Here is a 22,669-nt window from a genome sequence, read left to right on the forward strand (position 1 = left end):
TCTCTCTCTCTCACACACACACACACACACACACACAGTTTTGCCTTTGATTCCCAACTGTGCTTTGTTCGCCATCAGTGATACCCCCAGGCAGAGAGGCCCTGAGGCCTTCTCAACGTTTTTAAAAGCATTCATTTGTATGTATTTGGGTCACAGAGCCACAGTACCATTCCATATATGGTCCTTAATCTGAGGGAAATTTCAGTGAGTGCCCAGTTGGCCATTGTAGAACACAACTGGAAACACGTGACGTAGTTGAGGAAATGACAGTAATTCCCGCAAAGCCTGTATTCACTAGACAATATGGAAGTGACCCAGAGAATGGCTTAGCAAATGGACAGAGATGGCATTCATTGACTCTTATCTCTTCCTGGAGATTTACAAAGGAAATGTTGCACTGCCGATTGCCCTAGTTCCCAGTGGTTCCCGATGGCAGTAGATCATAATTCTACTGTCAGGCCTTTAGGATTTGATGGCAGCAAGTGGTGCAGTTTTATGCTTCCTGTGCTCCTTCCTGAGCAGGTGGCTTCAGAGTAATTATGGGAAGGGCTCTTCGACCAATAAGAGTGGTTTTGTGGTTCTGTTCTATCCATCCCATTGGTTATTGTTGCTGTTGTTATCTTCTCTGTTAAGGCTGGCTGGCTTCTATATTGTTTGGGGTCACATGATTTTCTAGACATTCCAGAGGAGTGCAACATGTTTTGTTACTGGAGGCACAGCCTGCATTAGGAATACAAATACATGCATGCATACAGTTGCACATCCAAAGGCTCTTTCCAGTGGCTGTGCAATTTCCCTTGGCCCTGGGAGTTCGTGGCAAGGGGTTATGGTGGATCACCTATTATTCTAACACAAGTGCAATAATTTGCTCTAGCACCTTTCAGGTCTCTTCGCAATGATATGGAGGCAGCATCCTAGGGACCTTGAAAATGATGGGACTCCATTAGTAGCTGAGAGCCCCAAAGTTGTTAAAGAAGCTTCCTCAGAAGGCATGCAGCATGCGGAAACTGCTGATGGTGTACAAACCACCACCACAGACTGACTGTTGGAGGGGTGGAAACGGAAAACTGGGAAGAGGGGGAATGAAATGAAGTATCCTGGGAAAGAACATGGCTGGCTGGGATCCTGAACAGGAGCACTCCACACGGCAACATTTCTTCAACACCCTTTCAAATGCCTGTGTTGCACCCAATGTTAGTCCTGCTTAGAGTAGACCCACTGAAATGAATAGGACTTAAGTTAATCATGACTAACGTAGGCCCCATTCATTTCAATGGGTCTACTCTAAGTAGGACAAACAGTGGATACAAACCCATTTCAGGATGTTCTGTGGTTCTCTTCACATTTACTTGAAAGAGGTTCCTGCGCTGAAACAGGACTGGGAGGAAAATAGGTAGAGCCTCTCTGTTCATAACGGCAGCTTCATGTGTACTTGTGGTCCACTGACAAGAGCCCCCTTGTCCTGATCCTCCTCTTCACCAGCGCAACCTGCTTGTTCTAATACCTTCACTTTGGCCCGGACAACAGTGGTGGTGAGAAGGAGGAGCCGTAGATGCTGTTGTCTACATTCTCACTGGCTCTCTGCCTGTCAATCGAGCAAGTGACAGCAAAGATAAGGAGGAGGAGGAGGGGCAATAGTAGCTGGTGTCAATGGCGGTGAGCAGGTAGACTCACGGAGGAAGGGAGCCTCTTTAAGGTGTCCAAGGGCTCTCAAAAACCTGGACCCGGCACTGACCAGGCCCACACTGTGTGTGTGAACAGCCTCTGTCAGATGTAATCCTTGACTGAATAAACAAATCAAAGTCTGAAGTAAGCTACAGTTGTCACCCTTGGATTATCTGGCACAGAACCTGGCTATTTGAACCTGCATGAACTGCAAAAGAACGGCAGAACACAAATTCACCCATTCAGAACCCAAATCACTCTCCTGTGTTTATTACTTTTATGCCTATTGTCACACTTCCATGGTCCTATTAAAAATTAGCATTCCGTCAAGCATTCCCTCAAGAAGGCTTATAAAATAGATCTTGGTAATATAATAATAAGGCCTCACTGAGTGGTGTTGGGGAAGCAGAAGTAGCTACTTTAGATATAGCCCACGGATTGGCGTTATCAACAGTTTTTTTAGAATTTGTTCAGGGACTCCTCCAGTCTTTTCCACTTGTCTCTGAACAATTTAACTATTTAACAGTTAATCTGAATTGGCTTTCTGGGGACCTGCTTTCTTTTTGTATTTCTAAGCACACCCATTTTATGGAGTCTCCAAAACATAATTCAAACTGGCAATGGTTGCAATATCATACATTTTGCCAGACATGATTTTGAGACGGAAAATTAGCAGTGTGCCCATGGGTTGACTTCAGAAGAAAAGTTGGAAAGTATGGTAGTTTATCAAAGCTTCTTCAAATGTAATTCTCAGAGAGCTGGAGGGAAATTATTTAAAGGGATATTCCTTGGTTTTGCTTCAACATAGTGCACCTTTCATTTCTTTTTTCAAACATGCCAACAGGGTTCACATAGTTGTACTAAACATGACTGCTTAACTAAACATACTCTTCCTTGAACCGATATTTTCTGGACCAAATTTGGTCCAGAAAAAGTATTCCCCTCAAAGCCCATGGTTAATGAATGAAAACAGAGTTTCGTCATTTATACAGTATGTTGCTTCCAATGAAGTGTGGTCTTCAGATGTTTTCACATGAACAGTTCATGCCAGACAGGCTTTAGGGCTAGTGTAGTTTACACTATACTAGCTGCTTCTTCACATGGAACTTTTATCCTGCTATTGAGATTGGCTACTCATGGATGTTTGAGGGTCCTTGACATGATATCGTCAACCTCCAGGGAATCTCCCATGCTAAATGACCTTTATCCCATGTTTAAAAAGATCAGAGATAATGAGCTATCAAATTATCATGTATTGGACTCCCTCGTGAAAAGAGGAAATCCCACAATAAGAGGAGCTAGACCACAGCTGTATAATGAAATGTATAGAACAATGCAGATAAGGGGGGAAGGGGGGGGGAAGGGAAGTGCTTGTAAAGGGAGCCTGTTGTGATCCTGCATTTAAAACAGAAGCACAAAGCCCCAGTAAAGTTGTGGGATTTTAACCTGCTGTAGAAATGCTATAAGACTGGCCTGTACTCTCCATGTACTGTATATGCCCGAAACCGCTGGGAGAGATTGTTTGGAATTTGGGGGTTTGCTACCACCAGTATGCGGATGACACCCAACTCTGTCTCTGCTTTCCATCTAAATCCAAAACAGCTGTTCTAGTTTTAATTTATTTATTACATTTCTATACAGCTTTCTGGGGGGTTCACAACAATTCATGTCTGGTGTTGCTAATGGACTGGATGAAAGCAAACAAATTGAAGCACAATCCAGAGAAAGACAAAAGTGCTCCTGGCTAGCTGAAAGGCAGATCAGGGAATAACGACTTGACCTATGCTGGAGGGGGTTACACTCCCCCTGAAAGCACAGTTTGGGAGTGCTCCTGGACCTGACCCTGGCCTTGGATGCCCAGATTTCAGTGGTGGCCAGGAATGCATTTGCACAGCTGAGGCTAGTGTGCCAACTTTACCCATTCTTAGAGATATGTGATTGGGCCATTCACACATTCCATAGTTACATCCCGTTTGGTCTACTGTAATGCATTCTTTGTGGGGCTGCCTTTACAAACTGGTTGGAAGCTCTAGCTGGTACAGAATGCTTCAGCCAGACCACTGACTGGAGCCAGTTACAGGGACTCCCTTCTTATACCAGCTTCACTGGCTTCCAATTTGTTTCCAGGCACAATTCAAAGTGCTGGTTATGACCTATAAAGCCCTATACAGTTTGGGACCAGGCTACCTGAAAGACCACCTTCTCCCGAACCTGCCCGGGTCTTAACATCATCAGGGGAGGCCCTTCTCTCAGTGCTGCCACCATCAGAGTGTGTTTGGTGGGCCTTCTCAGGGCCTATTCCCAGGCTTTGGAACTCCCTGATCAGGGTGGCTAGATAATGTTTGTGAAGTGTTTTGAATGCTATATAAGTACTATATAAATTGCTAAATATTTCTGCTAATGTATCCTATCACCTGCTCTGTTCTAAGTGTTACTAATTATGGAAGACAGCATCTCTGAGAAGAAGTGATCACCTCGGTCTATGACAGTCAGCCCAAACCAGCTATTGGCATTTTCTCATCCCATCACTTTTATCAATGCTGGTGAAATATGAAGGTAGTAGTTCCACCAATGTTCATGGTTGCTTCAAGACTACAAACCTAATGAATATATTATGCAGATGAGATTATGAACATACATGCGGTGCCACCTCTTTCTTCCTTCACATCCCATCCTAAAGCACACCTTCTTATGTATTCATTAAAACATGTATATACCATGCTTCATCTAATCCAGATTGCGGAGTGGTGTACAACATACGATACCTCATCCACAAGGTCTTTTGCTCAACCCCTTATTCCTAAATGTAACCAGGCTTAAATACTTGCATTTGCTCACATTCACCCAGTGCTACCCTTGGTTAGCTCTCTCTCTCTACTTCCCCTCCCCTTTTTGTCCTTTCAAGTAACAATTTTGGACTGTAAGCTCCACAGGAACAGGGAGCTTTCTGTTTTATGCTTTGTGAAACCCTGTAAAACATTATGTACACTGATAGTGCTCTGTAAATAAATGATGATGATCATAGTGTCAAATAAATATCGCAGAGTGTGTCCACTCACTTATTTCTAGCTACATACAACCCATACTGAAATTACACTCAATTCAACTGGATTCCATTTACAAAATCAGAATCCCCATCTTCAGAAGTCCTTAAACTGTTTGCTCTAAAAAGAAGTCATACTGATTCCACTCTAAGTGGCATGAAGATAGCAGCTGTTATCACTAACAGGATGATCAACAAACTGAGTGCAGAGAGAAGGAAAAGAGACAAGAACACCAGAAGGCAACTTTCACACACGCTGCCCTATTATAATTGTATATGGCATTAAGAGGTTTGCATTATCTGCTGTTGGCTGTGATGTAAACTCAACCTTAACTCTATTAAGCCTACAGAAATTTCCTGGTTATTTAATGAATCTGCCATTAACATTTTACAAAAAGAGCAATAGCACAGGAGAAACGAATACACCTTTGGTGAGAATTAACCACTTCTAAAGATGATTAAAGGACTGCATGCAAACCTTCTTATTAAAACCACTGAGACTGAAGTTTCAATTAATGAACTACAATTCATGGTTATTAGCTTGACTAATAAAGTTTGTAAGTGAACAGAAAGCTGGCGATAATGAAGACAAAGTAGCAAACCAAGGGAACATGCTGCCAGTAGCAGAAAAGGAATACAACATAAGTGAAATTGGAAGTCAGAGGAAAATAGAACATCAATAAATGTCTTGACAACAATTTGCATTTATTTCAGCCTATGTACCATGTTTTTTCTTTATGGTCTAATCAGAGAAGGAAAGCAAGCAACTGGCCTTGAGAACCAAATTCCACTAGGCTAACAAAATGATAGATGTGAAGTTAATTACATTAACGAAACAATCAGCTATAACAGGAACTACGGAGGGGGGAGGTTGCTGCTACATCCAGCAATGCTGCTACATCCAGCATTATTCACAGTCTGCTTATTGCGTAAGGTAGTTGGAGACAGCCTAAAAGCAGAACAAATTAGCTGGCTCTTCGATACACATGAAAAATGGCTTGTGGGCAGTTTCATGAGATTTGAGGCCTTTTTACTTGTTGGTGGGTGGCTAACGGACCAGCCAGTATCTTTCGGGCCTGACCAGTAAGGCCATATTCTCTCAGGTAACCAGCACCGAGTTGTGAAAAGTCTCCAACTGCCAGATTCTTCCAGGCTCCACCCCTTACCCACCAGATTAGCCTGCCTTGGCAGATTTCACTGTGGTTCCTTCTTGCGCTTTTTCACCTGGACTTGCTCAGTGGGTGGCTGGGTTAGCCTAACATTGACAGCCCTACATATTGCTTCCATCTGGCCCTCAATGGACATTCTTACACAGTGTGAGGCAGCAGCTCAGCTCTGATATATAAGGGCCAGTTTAAGGACCAAAGTAGTCCCCTCCCCATTTTTACACTACAGTAGGCACAAGGGCTGGACTGGAACCACAGCATGTAGGATTGAGGGGTCTTAATTTGTCCCAACACACACAAACACGCTATGGGTCCAATCCAGATCTGAGCCCCCAAACCCACAATTTCTATTGCAAAATAATGATCCCTAAATCAAATGGCTCATTATTTTGCAACAAATTGTAGGTGTGGGGGGCCTACAATTTGATGTGGAAAAGGGAACATCTTGTGGCACTCTGTGCCTTGGGCTAAGGAGCTCTTGGGTATGCCAAGCCAAAACTCTAATGCCATCAGGATGGCATCTTCCCACTAGTTGATTGACTACTGACTGCCCTGAGTTCTTGTGTCATCTTGCAACTAGCACCGAAACTCACCCATGTAAAGTAGAACACCCTTCTTTCAGAAAAGTGCAGATTCCTCTTTCAGTTGCCACACTGGTTTTTGTTTTCCGAGATTATAACTGGTCTTGGGCTCCTGCACCTAGCGTTCTTTGTGGTTTAGTGCTCTCCATATGTTCTTGTCATGCTAAAGAGGTCCTGCTGGCACCTACACTACCCATGAGCTTCTTCTCCCAGAAGATTCCAGTTAGATGCCTGCTGTGCCCCCTTCTCTAGACTTCTGCATACTACTCTGTCCATCCTGCTCTTGGAAACCCTGATGTGGGCACCTGATTTTCCAATCCAGTGCCCTGGGATCCTGCTTGGTAAAGCTTTGCCACATTCCCATAACTCCCATTTCACCCCTGCTGTTGGATTTTGCTCTGATACTGAGGATCTCTGTTCTACCTCCTTTTCCCGCAAGGGAAAACATCGGCCCATGTCGGAACTGTATTACGGATGATACCAGGAACCATGGGAAGAGAGAGAGAGGTTGTCCTCCTCAGCATGGGACAGGGATTGTTAGCAGACTGCATGGCTATAAAACAGGCTCTGCACCCTCCCTGATATGCACAGTGCTTTTAAGAAAGTTTCACTGGAAACGGTAGCAAAGAAGATTACTCAGAAGCTTTGGGTCACGTATGCAAGGCGAGACTTGGTATTATTATAACTATCACAGCTGCATATATTCAGAAGTCTCAAGACAGGCAAAGAGGAGAAATTAATCAAATATGCAAGGCACCAGTCCTGAAGTAATTTCCCTCTCCTGATTAGAAGGAAGCACCTTTGAGATATATGGAAGAGAAATTGTGCAGCTTTGCAAAGGGTTCACAACTTTGCCAAGTTGAGAAACCACTCTGCTAGACAGAGCACTCATTTACCCATAGTACCCTCTTTTGTGTTTCATTGATGTCTCTGGTAGCAGGGCAATCAAACCATTTGTTTTCGGTCAGGAACTGCAATTCTTGATACATAAGACTTTTCCTGCAAGGGTGTTTTGGTCAAGATAGACATGATGCCAGAGTATTTTTTTTTTAAGTGTATAACTCAGGCTTTTGTGCAGTTAGTGAGACAGGCTTTGAATCAATTCCAACCATGGCTGACAGACTTCTACCATCTAAGTCCTCACTAGCAGAATCCTTGAACTCTTAGCCAACCCAGGTCCCTGCAACAGTGCCAACCAATCTCTACTGGAGAGAGACAAACCATGGAGTCCTACCACCCTTGGACAAACCAAGATAGAATGGCTTAAAGGGTGCTGGCCACCCCAGTTCTGTCACTCATCCTCTGCTTATTTTACCCAACGATTTTTTATCTCGGAATTCCAGTGTCTTCAGATGTTAGGCTGTAGGTCAGTGGTAGAGCACATCCTTTGCACGCAGAACATCCCAGGTTTGATCCCAGCATCTCCAGATAGGGTTGGAAAAGATCCTGCCTGAAACCCTGGAAAGCTTCCGCCAATCAGTGTCGAAAATACTGGGCTAGATGAACTAATGGTCTGATTCAGTATTAGGCAGCTTCCTATGTCCCTAGCCCCCACCCCACCCCCTTCTGTGGTGTGCATGTGTTATAACTTGAACTAATTTTGAACTTATTTGGTTGGAATCCCAGCCTTGTAGTGTCCTTCCCTCACCAACTAGTGGAAAGCATTGCGGCTGGGACTCCTTTACACGCCTTTGTATTGCCTCTTTATTTTACCACCTCAGCTGGCTATCTCTTCTAGAAAAGATAGTCAAGCTAAGGCTCACTAAGTGTCTTTGATAATTTGATTGTACAAGTCCATTTCAAGAAGAAACTGAAAGCAAGCACACAAAACACTTGAAACTGGTATGAGTATATTGTGAACTTTAGGTAGACTCCTTTTCCCATCCCTTCTAGTTATTGTGACTGTGCATCAGGAACAACGCGATCACATACCCCACCACGCACGCACGCACACACACAAATTCCCTTGAAGTCCATTTCTTCCTCCCACTCTCTAATGCTTACCCCAAACCTTTCTTTTCTGGTCCCAAGAGTGTTAGGGCCTCTGATTTACTTACTCCCCACCTCTTTGACCTCTCACTTCAAACCCAAACTACTACTGCAGGCTGAACAGTCGGTGCATGTCCATGGCCTAGTTTCATCTCCGGAGTCAGCCTCTGAGAGAACACTAATTTTCCCAAACTACAGTTCTCTCTGCAGGCTTTTAAAAGTTTTAATTGTTTTGCCTGCTTGTATTTGAATTACAGTTGCTCTACCAAGTTGCTTCCCCCAAAGTAATGCGTGTACCTTTTAAATTCTTGCTTGTGTTTAATAAATTCCCCATTATTTTAAGAAGCTGGTGTGTATGTATGGGGATTATTTGGGTTCCCCCCTTTACCAGAGACATGCTTTTGTCAAAGTTAAAAGATCCCTTAAATAAAGTGGCATCTTGAGAACATGTGCAAGTTTGCACACGTGTCTAGAAGAGCACATTTGGAAACCAGATAGTGTTTAGCTTAAGAGAAACAGAAAACCACACAGGGAATTCTCACTTACAGCTGATGAATATATCAAAGGTGGCTAACAAAGTCCATAAAAACCAAGTTAAGCCAATAAGATAAAAAATCAAAGTAACAGCAATGCAGCCAAAAAGGCTTTTTATAATGTAATTACCTGCTTCATTCACAAAATGTCCAGACAACATCAATGACTTCCACTTATAACCCTCCTGTGTTTTCCCAGCTTCCATCTTTTTTCTTACTACATGGAACTAGATCTAATCGTTCAAACATGGCAATGATACAGATCTTATGAAAGGGAAGATTCATGTGGATAAAAGTAGCATCTGAGGTAGCCCTATATGTTGCCTCAAGATCTTTTCCTGCAATGTCCATAAAGGAAACAAATATTGCACACTAAAAAAGCTCTAGGTATTACTTCCGATTCATAACATTTCCTTCCTCGTTCATTAACTAGCTTATTTTATTTTTATTTATTAAACAGCACTTAAGAATTTGAGAGACTATTGAGGGCCAAACTAGGCAATATGAGAAATGTGTGGTCACATTTTTAGAAAGAAACAGGAAGTGCAGGGGAGGGATGATCCGGATTGGACAATGGTGCATGAGAAGGGGCCACAGCCCTAATGAAAATTCCCTTTCCCCCAGAAGTAGATGTTTTCCCCAGAAGGAAAGCTGCCAATCAAATCTGAGATCCAAAGAATGGTTATTCCATTGCACTAATGCATTAGATATACCAACACTGATACAAACTAATTTCCCCTGTGGTTCCCTATTGTGCTAGTGTTCGTACTAGGGCAACCATGTGCTGAAGAGGATAGGGCTCAGATACCTTTTAATACTTGTGTAGAGGGAATATCAGCAGCAGTAGCTTTTCTCATCTCTGCATGTCAAGCTGTTCAATGTCCTTCTTTGCCACAACTATAAAAAGTACTGGAATCTTGCCCTGCTTTGCATTCTGGTTGCCCTAATTCTTATGCAATTTGCAACCCTTTCCCTTTGTACTGACTTTCCATGCTGGGGCAATAGATTGAGGAGAAAGACATTTTCTTGGTACTTAATGATGTCTGAGTAACACTGCAAGGAGTCAAGGGCAGATTCCAGTAAATCAAAATGGACCCCATTAATTTGCTCATGGATCACTAAGAACAAATGCTTTCATTAAACTATAACTGGGAGAAACATTCAGTCTCCACACAATTAATTGTGAAACCATTTTTAGAATTCTCAAGATTAAATAAAAGGATTATGGTAATGGACCATGCATTTGTATATTAGAGAAATAAAACATTTTGAAATCCAGCAATGGCAAGGAAATGGAATTAACCGTTTCTGTCAACTATAATAAGAGACAGGTGTTCAGCTATTAAAGTCATGATTGCTGTAGCTACAGCAGCTGATAGAGGGAAATCACAGCTGTTCCTTAGCTTTGATTTTTGTGTTTACAAAGAATTTTCGTTTACATTCTCTAAAATATGTTGCTAGTGACCCATAGAACACATCGAGAAAGGGAAAGCATGTGGTAATTAGCAGGCCTACTGTACACAAAAAGTGCACACAAAACAATCACTTACCACATTAATGCTCAATCTCTTGCAGAAGGAATAACTTATGACATTAATTTTCTCGATAGATTTAATAACAACTCTCAGCAGCTGTTTTTAAGTAATGATTTGATTTAACTAAATTAAAGGCTGACTCAGTGCTGTAGGGTAACCTGAAATGGTGAGTGCACATTTATTTCCCTGGTACAGACACCTATTTTCATTGTAGAACATAATATGACATTCTGTATTTGGAGAATTTGGGTCAGACATATCCAGTTCTGGCCTCTTCCTGCTATGGTTGGCATCACTGTTCAGCAATATGGGCAACTGCTGAGGCTCAAAGACCAGTAAAGATCCCTTAAAAGGGATCCCATATGATTCATATGTCATGTGGAGCACCATAGAAGGCATGAGACTGTAATGTGAGACCACCTCTGATCTTCTGGGGCACCCCATGTGAGGTGAGAGATCATGCATACATAGAGGGCTCTGAGACCACCCAAGGACAGATGATGAGGTGCATATTAAGGTGGGGGAGGAGACAGGGAGAGGACTGGGTCTCATGCAAACTGAGAGGGCTCTGAGACCACCCAAGGACAGATGATGAGGTGCATATTACGGTGGGGGAGGGGACAGGGAGAGGACTGGGTCTCATGCAAACTGAGAGGGCATACCCCAAAGCTCTGGAGTGTTATTTAAGTTCATGAGTTACACCTCTTCCCAGTTTTGGGTGCCCACTGATGGCCTCTTGTCAATCCTACCCAAAAGGTTGTTTGCTGCTATGAAACTGAGGTTGCATGACCATAAGGGAACAGAATTGGGTACTAGTTTAGGGTTAGGCAAGAGAATGTGGAGTCTGTACTGTTCACATACATTTTAAGAACAGGAACACATAGTTTTCAGAACAGTAAAGTAAGTGTGGGGGGGATAATCCCAGATTTTAGCTCTGCATTCTCCAGTATGTGACAGTATTATCTCGGGTAATTCTTATTTTGCCCTTGTTGATTTTTATTGCCTCCAAAATGGCAAGCCAGGTGGAATGCAAACTATGCAAAGAGTTATTTAGGCAAATGACTCACTCTTGGGACTTCATAGCTTTAAATACTTCAGCAGAACCACTGATTTTGTGTGCTGATGTGGTCAAAAGCCCCACCCCATACGGCAGCTACTTTGCACATGCATGCTTGCACACACACGCACATGCACAACACCCAAAGTGGTTTGGCATTCACATATATGATTCAGCATCTTGAAAGGAACCATTCCACAAAGGTAACACAAGAAGTAACTTCCAGTAGTGGACTGAGGTGAGTTGTCTGTTAAGCCTGGACTACTGAACTCAGGTCTAAACTGCTACCTGTTCATTGACTCTTGGGTTGTTGACAGCTACCTAATGCAGTAGATCAGAGGCAACAAACCACACCAAGATATGGGGTGGGTGGTTGTTCATATACTAGAGTGTGGCCCAATCTGTTATTCTGGGCTTGATCTGTGGCAAACCTGCTCCAAAGGCTGATGATCACTTACGTATTTATTTAGGGTGGACATGAATATAATATTTGAATATTGTGGTGACCTGTCAAGGATGTTTCCCTTGTGTGCACAAATATTTTTTGTGTGACAGATCAAAATAATTAAATGGTGCCCAAAAGGAAAATAAAAACCAGGAGAAGTTTTAAGATGTCTGGGCTTAGAAGGCAGGCAGGAAGAAAGGTGAGGTGAATGAATAAATAAACCTTGCAATCTCTATCTTGCTCATGCTGAGACCTTGTCATGACCATCATCAGTTCCTGCTGCTAGTCTTGTTCCTCTTTAACCCCCCACAGTTGGCCTATACTAAATTGGCCTTGCCTTGGACTGATCATCAGTCTTCACATTCTGAAGAGAAATATGCTTTTCAGTGAAAATGCAGACTTCCTACAGAGTTTACTGCAAGTACATACTACAACAATTCCGGCCATCCTTTGTACATACTTGAGAGCTATGCGTGAAGCTTCAAGTAAGAGCCCCCCAACTGCTAATATGAGTAAACACATCAGAAATATTCTGCAACTGAACTGCATGGCTGTGAATCATAATGCACACAAGGGTGTCTTCTAATGTGGGCAAGGTTGTGTTCTGTTAGAGTAGCCACAATCATACATCACTCTAAGACTGAGTCCTGGCAGCCCATTGCATAAGCAAGTAAATAAATAAGGAAGGAGAGAGCCGTCCAGATTTGGGATGATTGGGATACAAGTCAAAATTGCATGCCAGCTTTAAACCAGGATTTGAAGTTGGCTTATGAATCCTGGTTTGTTTGGGTGCAATCAACCCTAATCCCAGGTTTGGACATAACATGAAGCTCTCCCATTCCCAGTTTGTTTACCTGCTCATGTAAAGCAGGAACAAACAGGCTGCTTGCACCAGCATGAAGCTCATTCACATTGTAGTTTAATAACCAGAATTCCTGGCTTATTATTATGTATGAATGTGGCCATTGTCTGAAAGAGGAAATCCTTCTTGAGGTATAAGGATCTTCATCCCCTGCCCTTTCCTCCTAAACCTACTCTCTTCTTAGCTACACACATTCCATTAGCAATAGCCAGCTTTTCTGACACTGTCCTATATCATACATCAGAAGTGGCATGTGCAACTCAGCTTCATTATAACTGTCACACTTAGATTGTATCAGATTTTAAATATTCAGTTGAAAAACACTGCAGAAGTGAGCATATAACTGCTGACTGCATTTAGCGATAGCAAAGTGGAGGAGAGAATGAGAACAAAGGTCTTTTCCAGAACAGGAATGCAAATGCATGACCTCTGGCTGCAGCTTTGACACTCAGCAGTGCAACATGATAAAATACTATTTAAATTAAATAAATAAAGTATATGATTTCTTCCTATTCTCCAAGAAGTAGACAAAAACAAGCATTTTTTTTTCAGAAAGGCAAAATAGTGGAAAAACTAAGGATTATAGTCCTAATTAAAAGACAGCACATATAGCTGTTTGTGTACTATGCACTCAAACAGAGATGGGTCAGCTTGTATTTACTGAAGGATATTTTGTTTAGAAGAAAAAAACCGAGTGTCTTTTCAGTTCATGCAGGGCTCCTGAAAATGGAGGTGGATCTGCTGTTTCTTCGCTGGGAAAACCATAGAGAAAGAGGAAGGGAACCATCCTTTTTTCTTTATTTGTACAAGTCTCTGAGGGAATGGCATTGGGTTGTATCCCATGTTGGTCCTACTTAGAGTAAAACTATTGAAATAGATGGGGCTTAAGCAGGTAATCCATAAGCCCCATTAATTTCATTGTGTCTTCTCTAAGTAAGACTAACATGGGATACAACCCATTGCTGCTTCTCTTCTCTGGGCCAAACGCACACAACATTAATAGCATGTTTAAATATTGTGCTTAAGACGAGCCACAACTCTTTCTTAATAACAAGCACCTGAGGGTCCCTAATCTGGATTTGGGACTGCTGTGTGGAGAGTGGGGGTGGGGGTACTGTGGCCAAGTGGTTTGCAAAAGAGAGAGAGAAAATCTTGCCTGTTGTGCAAGTAGAGCAGAATCCTTTGTATCGGACTTCCTTGTATGACAGAAATTTTGCCCACCTTATAAATGATTGTCTCAGAACAAGCTGCACCATAAAGAACAAAGATGTATAATACTGAGTTTCTTTAAAAAATCTTAATCCAATTCTGTTATCTCCTAAATTTATGTTATCAGAATTCACTGACACCACCATGTCAGTTCAATCCTATATAATCAGCACAGCCATTTATCACACAATCCTGTTATCCAAATGGGTTTTTTTTTAACAGTCTTTCGCATTGTTCAAATAAATGGAGTTGTACTGAATATACAAAAAGAGGGATCTAAATTTGAAAAGCTTAGATAAAGGAGGTTTTGGTACAATTAATTTAATATTACTTTTTATTATTCCACCCCACTTTTTTTTTTTTTTTGGTAGCATTCTTTGTTTTAGTCCTTGGCTTTGAGTTTCTGGCTTTTATGTCTACGAATCCCTCTAGGCAGTAACTATGGCTGACAAATAACAGAAGAGGAACAACATCCTTGGAGGAAAAAACCCTCCTGTGAATGTGTAACCTTTCATGCATTACTTGAGCACTATTCAGGTGAAGGTAGCATCTGGAGTTTACTTGCTGAACTGAGATTGGAATAAGAAGGTAAACTCCTTTTTTTTTTTTTTACTGCAACGCTTCCTTCTAGAAGTAAGTATACTCTATCCTCAAATGTTGTTGAAGAGTCAAGTCCCACTTGACAATTTGTTGTTTATTCGTTCAGTCGCTTCCGACTCTTCGTGACTTCATGGACCAGCCCACGCCAGAGCTTCCTGTCGGCCGTCGCCACCCCCTGCTCCCCCAAGGTCGTGTCCGTCACCTCCAAAATATCATCCATCCATCTTGCCCTTGGTTGGCCCCTCTTCCTTTGGCCTTCGACTTTCCCTAGCATCAGCATCTTCTCCAGGCTATCCTGTCTTCTCATGATGTGGCCAAAGTACTTCAGTTTTGCCTTTAATAGCATTCCCTCAAGTGAGCAGTCTGGCTTTATTTCCTGGAGTATGGACTGGTTTGATCTTCTTGCAGTCCAAGGCACTCTCAGAATTTTCCTCCAGCACCACAGTTCAAAAGCCTCTATCTTCCTTCACTCAGCCTTCCTTATGGTCCAGCTCTCGCAGCCATAAGTTACTACGGGGAATACCATTGCTTGAACTATGCGGACCTTTGTTGTCAGTGTGATGTCTCTGCTTTTAACTATTTTATCAAGATTTGTCATTGCTCTCCTCCCAAGGAGTAAACGTTTTCTGATTTCCTGGCTGCAGTCAGCGTCTGCAGTAATCTTTGCGCCTAGAAAGACAAAGTCTGTCACTGCCTCCACGTTTTCTCCCTTTATTTGCCAGTTATCCATCAAGCTGGTTGCCATAATCTTGGTTTTTTTGAGGTTTAACTGCAACCCAGCTTTTGCACTTTCTTCTTTCACCTTCGTCATGAGGTTCCTCAGCTCCTCCTCGCTTTCAGCCATCAAAGTGGTATCATCCGCATATCGGAGATTGTTAATGTTTCTTCCAGCGATTTTAACTCCAGCCTTGGCTTCATCAAGCCCACCACGTCACATGATGTGTTCTGCGTACAGGTTGAATAGGTAGGGTGAGAGTATACAACCCTGCCGTACTCCTTTCCCAATCTTAAACCAGTCCGTTGATCCGTGGTCTGTTCTTACCGTTGCTACTTGGTCGTTATACAGATTCCTCAGGAGGCAGACAAGATGACTTGGTATCCCCATACCACCAAGAACTTGCCACAATTTGTGATGATCCACACAGTCAAAGGCTTTAGAATAGTCAATAAAACAGGAATAGATGTTTTTCTGAAACTCCCTGGCTTTCTCCATTATCCAGCCGATATTGGCAATTTGGTCTCTAGTTCCTCTGCCTTTTCTAAACCCTGCTTGTACATCTGGCAATTCTCATTCCATGAATTGCTGGAGTCTACCTTGCAAGATCTTGAGCATTACCTTACTGGCATGTGAAATAAGTGCCACTGATTCTTTTCAGTCACATTCACAGCATGAACAAAAGAATAAAAGACTTCCCTTAACTATTGCTGTCCTTCAACTGTCTATAAAGATGGGCTGAAGAAGAAAACCCCCAACAACCTCTATTCCACTCACACACTATTTATACAGTGTTGGAATTCAAGACAAACTCACTCATGCTAAGTATGTGCCCTTAGAAGCCCAGCTCAAGCAACAGCATCACAAGGTCATAATACTGTGTTTTATCGACACACAATGGATTATTGATATGGCTTCTTGATGTATAACTGTTATGCCTCATTTTTTGACAATTTCTAGGAAAGGGCTCCTGGGTAAATCAAAGCCAAGTCTGACTAATCCATTTTGTATGAACGGCATGAGAGAGACTCAGACAAACTAAGCACTAGCCTTAAGGTAGTTCTAACGGAGCTGAGATTACAAAAATAAAAATTGATGATGTGATCTATCTCTCATCTAGCAATATGTATGTATACAACATATTTCCATGTCACTCTCTAGCATAAACCAAAAAATGGCTTTCAGGATAGGTTCCATGTATTGTAGATGAAGGACAGAGCTAAATGGATTGGAGCCAGATTGAATATCAACGACTGGAGTCACCAGGGCCAGAAAGCAAGTTCAGAACCCACCCCAAGGGCATCCCTTTACTTTCTCCCATATAAAAATAACTTGTTGCTGTTAACTGCTGTGGGGAAAGGAACAGCACTGCATTTGGGGATACTGTTATGATGGAAGCAAACTCACCCCCCCAGGCCTCGCCCATTCCTGATACTGGGCAACCCAGCTCTCACTGACAGGTATCCGGGGGTGGGGGCATTGTGGGTCTGCATCAGAGCTACACTAAATCCCCAGTGTTCCTTACAATACATGAAATCTTCCTCCATATACACCGTAACTGTCATTTTGTTAAATAAGACCCAAATTGAGAGCCAAGGTTGGCGTGCTGCTGTGCATGACAGACAGCGTAACGGATTGGGCTCAGGACATTAGTATCAGCCCTTGTCATCTCACTGTGGCAATGCGAGTGGCTTAGCCCCATGCATTGCTGCTGCTTCAGTGCAGCACAACGGAGCACTGAGGGCCACCCAAGGGCTGTGTTGCAGTTGGGCAAAACAGTTTGGCGCCAGCTAGGAACTGGAGCAAAGAGGTTTCCCCCTTTTCAAGATTGTGGGGTTGCCTTCCAGTCTGGGGTGCCCTGCAGATGTTTTGCACTACAGCTTCCATAATCCCTGACCTTGGGCCATGCTGGATGGGGCTGATGGAAGCTGTGGTCTAAAACATCTAGAGGGCACTGGGTTGCCTACCTCTCTGTTCCTGCCTCAAACAAAATCTGCCTTCTAAACCTGGGTAATATTTTATGTAAGTAAAAGGTGTTATAGAGTGCTCTCAGTCTGTGGTCTCTCTCATTTTCAAGCCAGAAGTAGTGGATGCTCCATAATGAACCTCCACCATGCATTAAAGACGTGGTTGTTCAGGCAGGCATTTGGGGTGGGTTAGGGTATTTTTAGAAATATGATGTTTTTAAATGTAGAATTTTATTGTTTTAAATTGTTTTTTATTATTGCACATCGCCCAGAGTAGCTGGGTGACCAGCCAGATGGGCGATTAATAAATTTAAATAAATAAATAAATAACTAGTTTTGGGTTCCTCCCAGGATGGACAACACTCTTGGGCTGCATCTAGAGGCTCTTTCATACTGCCGCCCTAGCTTTCAAAAGGATAGACAGGGAGAACTTGCCCTGACATGTGACATCAGAGGCCTTGGTAGCCTTCACAGTGCACGTTCCTGCTTGTGCTGCAACAGCTGTAAGTATAGGGCAGGGATGGAGAGCAGGTAGATTAGGATCTACTGGTAGATCTCTGGGTGATGTGCGGTAGATCAGCAAGGATTTTTTATTCCCAACTGCTTAACAACAGCAAAAAAATGACTCCCCCCATCCCAAATTATACAGCTGAAATAACAAAAGCTTGGGATAATCAGGAGTGGGGTTTTGTGCACAAGGAATGGTGCTCAGAACACACCCTTCGGCTCAGAACTCTGTGATTTAAAGCCTATTTATTTTGCACCAGGCCCTGGTTGGTGGATCTTGGGGTTCCAGTGCTGGACCGGGAGCTGGGAGATCCGGGTTCTAGTCCCAACTCAGCCATGGAAGTTCACTGGGTGACTTTGGGCCAGTCACAGGCTCTCAGCCCAACCTACCTCACAGGGTTGTTGTTGTGAGGATACAATGGAGAGAAGGATAATGTAAGCCGCCTTGGGTTCCTTGCAAGAGGTAAAAGGCAGGATATAAATGCAACAAATAAATAAATAAATAAATAAATAAAAACAAAGTAGAACCCGCATGACTGAAGGCTGCCCATCCAGGGTAAAGGGTCATAAAACTTAGCATACATATTTATTTCCTTTTCCTGGTCATTGATTATACAAAAATCTCCAAATAGATGTGGGGAAGCAGCTTTATAATGAAATTACTTTACAGCTATGCTGGACAAAGCTTTCCCATGCATATGGAGCAATGGATTGTTGTAAGCGGGCATGAGCAACTTGTGGCCCTCCAGATGTTTTAGCCCACAACTAGGGATGCTGGAGAAATCTGCCAGAGACTCAAATGAGGCCAGATTCCAAAAAATCTGACCCCCAGAGTCCGCGGCAGACTGGCTGCATTCACTTCCGGGTCTGGAAAACTTCCCATGAGGCGTCTCTCTGGCTTCTTATAAAACATGATATGCTAATGGCAGCTGCCATTAGCTTATCGCAGGAAAGTTACAGCCATAAATGGCGTATTGTATGCCATTTGCAGCTGTAAAGCACTTTTACCTAAATACAGTTGTAAAAAGCTGAGATTTAGGTAAAAGTAAGTGCTTTACGGCTGCAAATGGCATAAAATACTCCGTTGCAGCTGTAATTTTCCTGCAATAGGCTAATGGCAGCTGCTATTAGCGTATTGCGTTTTATAGGAAGCCAGAAAGCCGTTCCACCAACTCCAACAGATGCGGCAGGGCTCCAGAGGACTCTGCAGGGCCCCAAGCAGCCCGAATTGCCCCGCAACGGACCCCCCTAGACCAGACAGTGCGGGGTTCATACATCCTTACCTCCAACTCCCATGAGCCCTAGCTGGCATAGCTAATGGTGAGGGATCACGTGAGTTGTAAGCCAAAACATCTGGAGGGTCACACATTGTCCACTCCTGAACAAGCTCTCATCCAGTCTGACCATGTGCACATTTACTCAAGCCCTACTACCAAATAAAAGTAAATATTTATTGGATTTCACTTGAAATTGGTTTAGATGTTGAGCAGTATATCAATGTGGTAAACAGACAAATACATAAATCCCATTGAACCGCCCAGTCAGGCTGCTGCACCCTCTCACCTGTGGTTTCTATTTTTTTATATTTTGGCGGGTTTACATTCATCATCCTCAAGTACAGTACAAATCAAATGAATCTTGAACCAAAAGTTGTATTTGTAGAGAAACCCCAAATTAGTTTAATTAACCTCATCTACAAATGTGTTGCAGACTTTCCTTTTCACATGTGTTATGTGTCCCAAAAAGTAGCTTTGTTTTTCCTATAAAAGATATACATAAAATTGGATGCATTCTTGGGGGGGGGGGGTGTCTTTGTGAAAAGGCATCTTAATCCAGGGCCTATGTCAGAGATTGTCTAACCAGAAAATTCAGGCATTAACGGAAAGCTCAATATTTCTGCTTGAAAGGCACATTTCTAAAACAGATGGATTTTCAGAACCTTGTGCACTGAATTGAGACAAAAGAAGAGTACAAACAATAACCACAAAACAGCTGAAAACATTTCTAAAAATGTCTTGTTTGGTCTTTTCAATTTCCTTCTGAAAGTAGAACTCCACAATGGGCTTTGAAATATGCTTTGAAAATGGACAAAACAAACAAACAAATTACCTGCTGAAATCCCAAAATCCACAGATACCCAGATAGGGGACTCCTACTTGTTGCTGCAGAGAACTCCAACTCCAATCTCCTATGAGAGATCCAAAGCCCAGCCCTGCCAGCACTAGCCCAGCAGGGCAGAAAAGAGACATTTGTGTTTTTTTGTCACTTCCTTGTCTGGTTCTCTTTTCTTTAACTATTTCCCTCCCATTGCAAGAAATAATTTACACCAGCTTCAGGGCTGGCATAGATGTCCACCCATGTTAGGGGCATGTCCAGGGACTGGGAGGTCTATCCAAGACTCCCTTGATCCACCAATATCACACCCCCAGTTCTCTCCCTTTTAAAATTCCCAGCATCAAAGCTCTGACGTCCTGAAGGTATTGGGTGTAGATGTTTCCACAGGGGCTGGTGCCTGGTGGGGGAATCTGACTCAGTAGAAAGCAGTTTCATATGTTCTTCATATATACACCTCCCTGAGTATTAAGATCTGTCAAGGCGGCCTGTCTCTGATCCAATCACTGAGAGCAGTGAGATGCAGGAGAGGGTTTTATTTGGGTTCAAAAGACTGGTTTTGTATTTTGAAACTCAGACCCCAGCTCTGACTTGTAGGTAGGTATTTGGACAAGTTGCTTTTCTTTTAGTCTCAACAGACTGGGAAATGAATGTTCTGTGACTATTCCCACCATGGCTACCATTTTATGAATGGGCAAGGTGCCCCCATGGCAGCCATTTTGTGTTAGCATCCATGACACTTTCAAAATTCCAAATGTGCCCATCAACGCAAATAGGTTGGGGACCCCAACTACCAGAATAAAAACTGTTGGCAAAAAGACGAGAGAGAGAGAGAGAGAGAGAATGTAGCCTCCCTCAGCAAGGAATTCCAGAGCCTGGGAGCAATCATTGAGAAGACCCTCTCTTGCATTCCCATCAAAAATGCCTACAATGGTGGGTGGGACTGGGAAAAGGGCCTTCCCCAAAGATCTCAGTATCTGGGCAGGTTGTCATGGGAAAATGCAGCCTTTCAGATAGCCTGGTCCCAAGTCGTAAAGGGATTTATTGGTCATAGCCAGCAAATCGAACTGTGTTCAGAAACAGACTGGTAGCCAATGAAGCTGTTGTAACAAGGGAGTCACATGCTCCCTATAACTGGCCCCAGTCAGTCTGGCCATAGCATTCTGGGCCTGAAGAAGTTTCTGAATATTTTCTGAAGGCAGTCCCACATAAAGTATGCTATAGTAGTCCAACAGGATATAGCTAAGCCATGTGTCACCATGGCCAGATCAAAGAGAAAGGAAAATGCAGAAATCCCAGGTGCCTATAGAAAAAAGTTTATTATAGTTCTTTTATGCTGGGCCAACATAAAAGAACCATAATAAACTTTTTCCTATAGGCACCCGGGATTTCTCCATTTTCCTTTCTCCTTGTTTTCTCCTGCATATGGGCCTCCCCTCCTCTTTTTATCCACCATGGCCAGATCAGACATCTCCAGGAATGGCTGCAGTTGGCACACTAGCCTCACATGTGCAAATGCCCTCCTGGCCACTGGCAAAACTGGGCCTCACTCTAGCATTAAAATCCCCACTAATTAATAAACGATAATCTAGCAAAACCATAGAAAGATTATCAAGTCATCCAGTATGTGCTGAGCTTCCTCATAGGAACTCAGTGTACCTCAGTGAGTAAAATATTAACACAAATTAAATCGGGCAACCAAGACTACAATTCTGGGAAATCATTACCTGGAAAAATCTATGTGATAGATAGCCAGCCCACCTCTGTTCCTACTACTTCAAGACTAGAAGAGAGCAAACTTGTGAATCCATTTCTACATCATCTAAACCTACTGTTTGTGCTGGCTGCTCCCAGATTTTAAGCCCTTGTGGGTAAATGGTTATTTTGTTGTTGTTTGTTTTGTTTTTTGGCAGAAAAATACCAAATATCTGCATCTCCCATTTTATTCCCCCACCCAGTGACATTCCAGGATAGACATTTTGTGTTCTTATATTTTCTACCCCTCATGGGAATTACATCCACAACCTATTAATATTACTCTTTAAAAGCTTCATACAGGGATATTTCTTGGCTTATCTAGTTTTCACTATCATGCATCCCTAAACAGCTTGGGACCAGGTAGAGATGTGCAGGCCTGGAAAAAAGGACCAGAAATAAAAATGGGAAGAAAACAGATGGGGGGGGGACTGTTTTCCAGGACGTTTTTAGAAAATGGGGGGCGGTATTAATTTTCCTGGGTTTTTCCCTCAAGGCTTCACATTTCTAGGATCGGGTTACCTGAAGGATTGCCTTTCTCCATATGAGATGTTCCACAGAGGTCCTTATCACTGCCCCTTCAAGTATTCATAAGGTGACAATTTGCGAGATGGCCTGTTCTGTGGAGCCCCCCTGCCTCTCAAACTCTCTGCTCCAGGAGATCCATATGGCTCCTTCACTGCTTGCATGTAAGAGTGCAGTTCAAACTGTTCTTTTTAAACAGGCTTTTGAGACCTTCTGGAGTTTTGTTGTTTGTTTATCTTTGTAACAGTGCTTTGCTGGTTTTGCTGCGCACCACTCTGATCTCCTTAGGGAGGAAGAGTGGGATATAAATGATTTTAAATAAATCACCCCAATTGGACACCAAGCCATAACTTATTTTGGCACACCCTATTCCATGTCCCTTGAATTGTCAATCTAGATTCAA

The 22,669-nt window shown here is 42.8% G+C and overlaps 1 long non-coding RNA gene across 1 annotated transcript in view; it reads right to left on the minus strand.

Annotated features, from left to right (window-relative positions):
• The window catches only part of LOC146350329 (uncharacterized), a 66,288-nt gene extending 46,225 nt beyond the window's left edge, over positions 1 to 20,063 (minus strand). The window contains exon 1 of the long non-coding RNA XR_014789257.1: positions 19,984 to 20,063. This is a non-coding gene — a long non-coding RNA (uncharacterized LOC146350329). The remainder of the gene's footprint in view (positions 1 to 19,983) is intronic.
• Positions 20,064 to 22,669: the final 2,606 nt, after the last annotated feature.

Source organism: Heloderma suspectum, chromosome 3, assembly GCF_057233095.1.
Source record: "Heloderma suspectum isolate Gila_16-S chromosome 3, 16-S_ref, whole genome shotgun sequence".
Lineage (NCBI taxonomy): Eukaryota > Metazoa > Chordata > Lepidosauria > Squamata > Helodermatidae > Heloderma > Heloderma suspectum.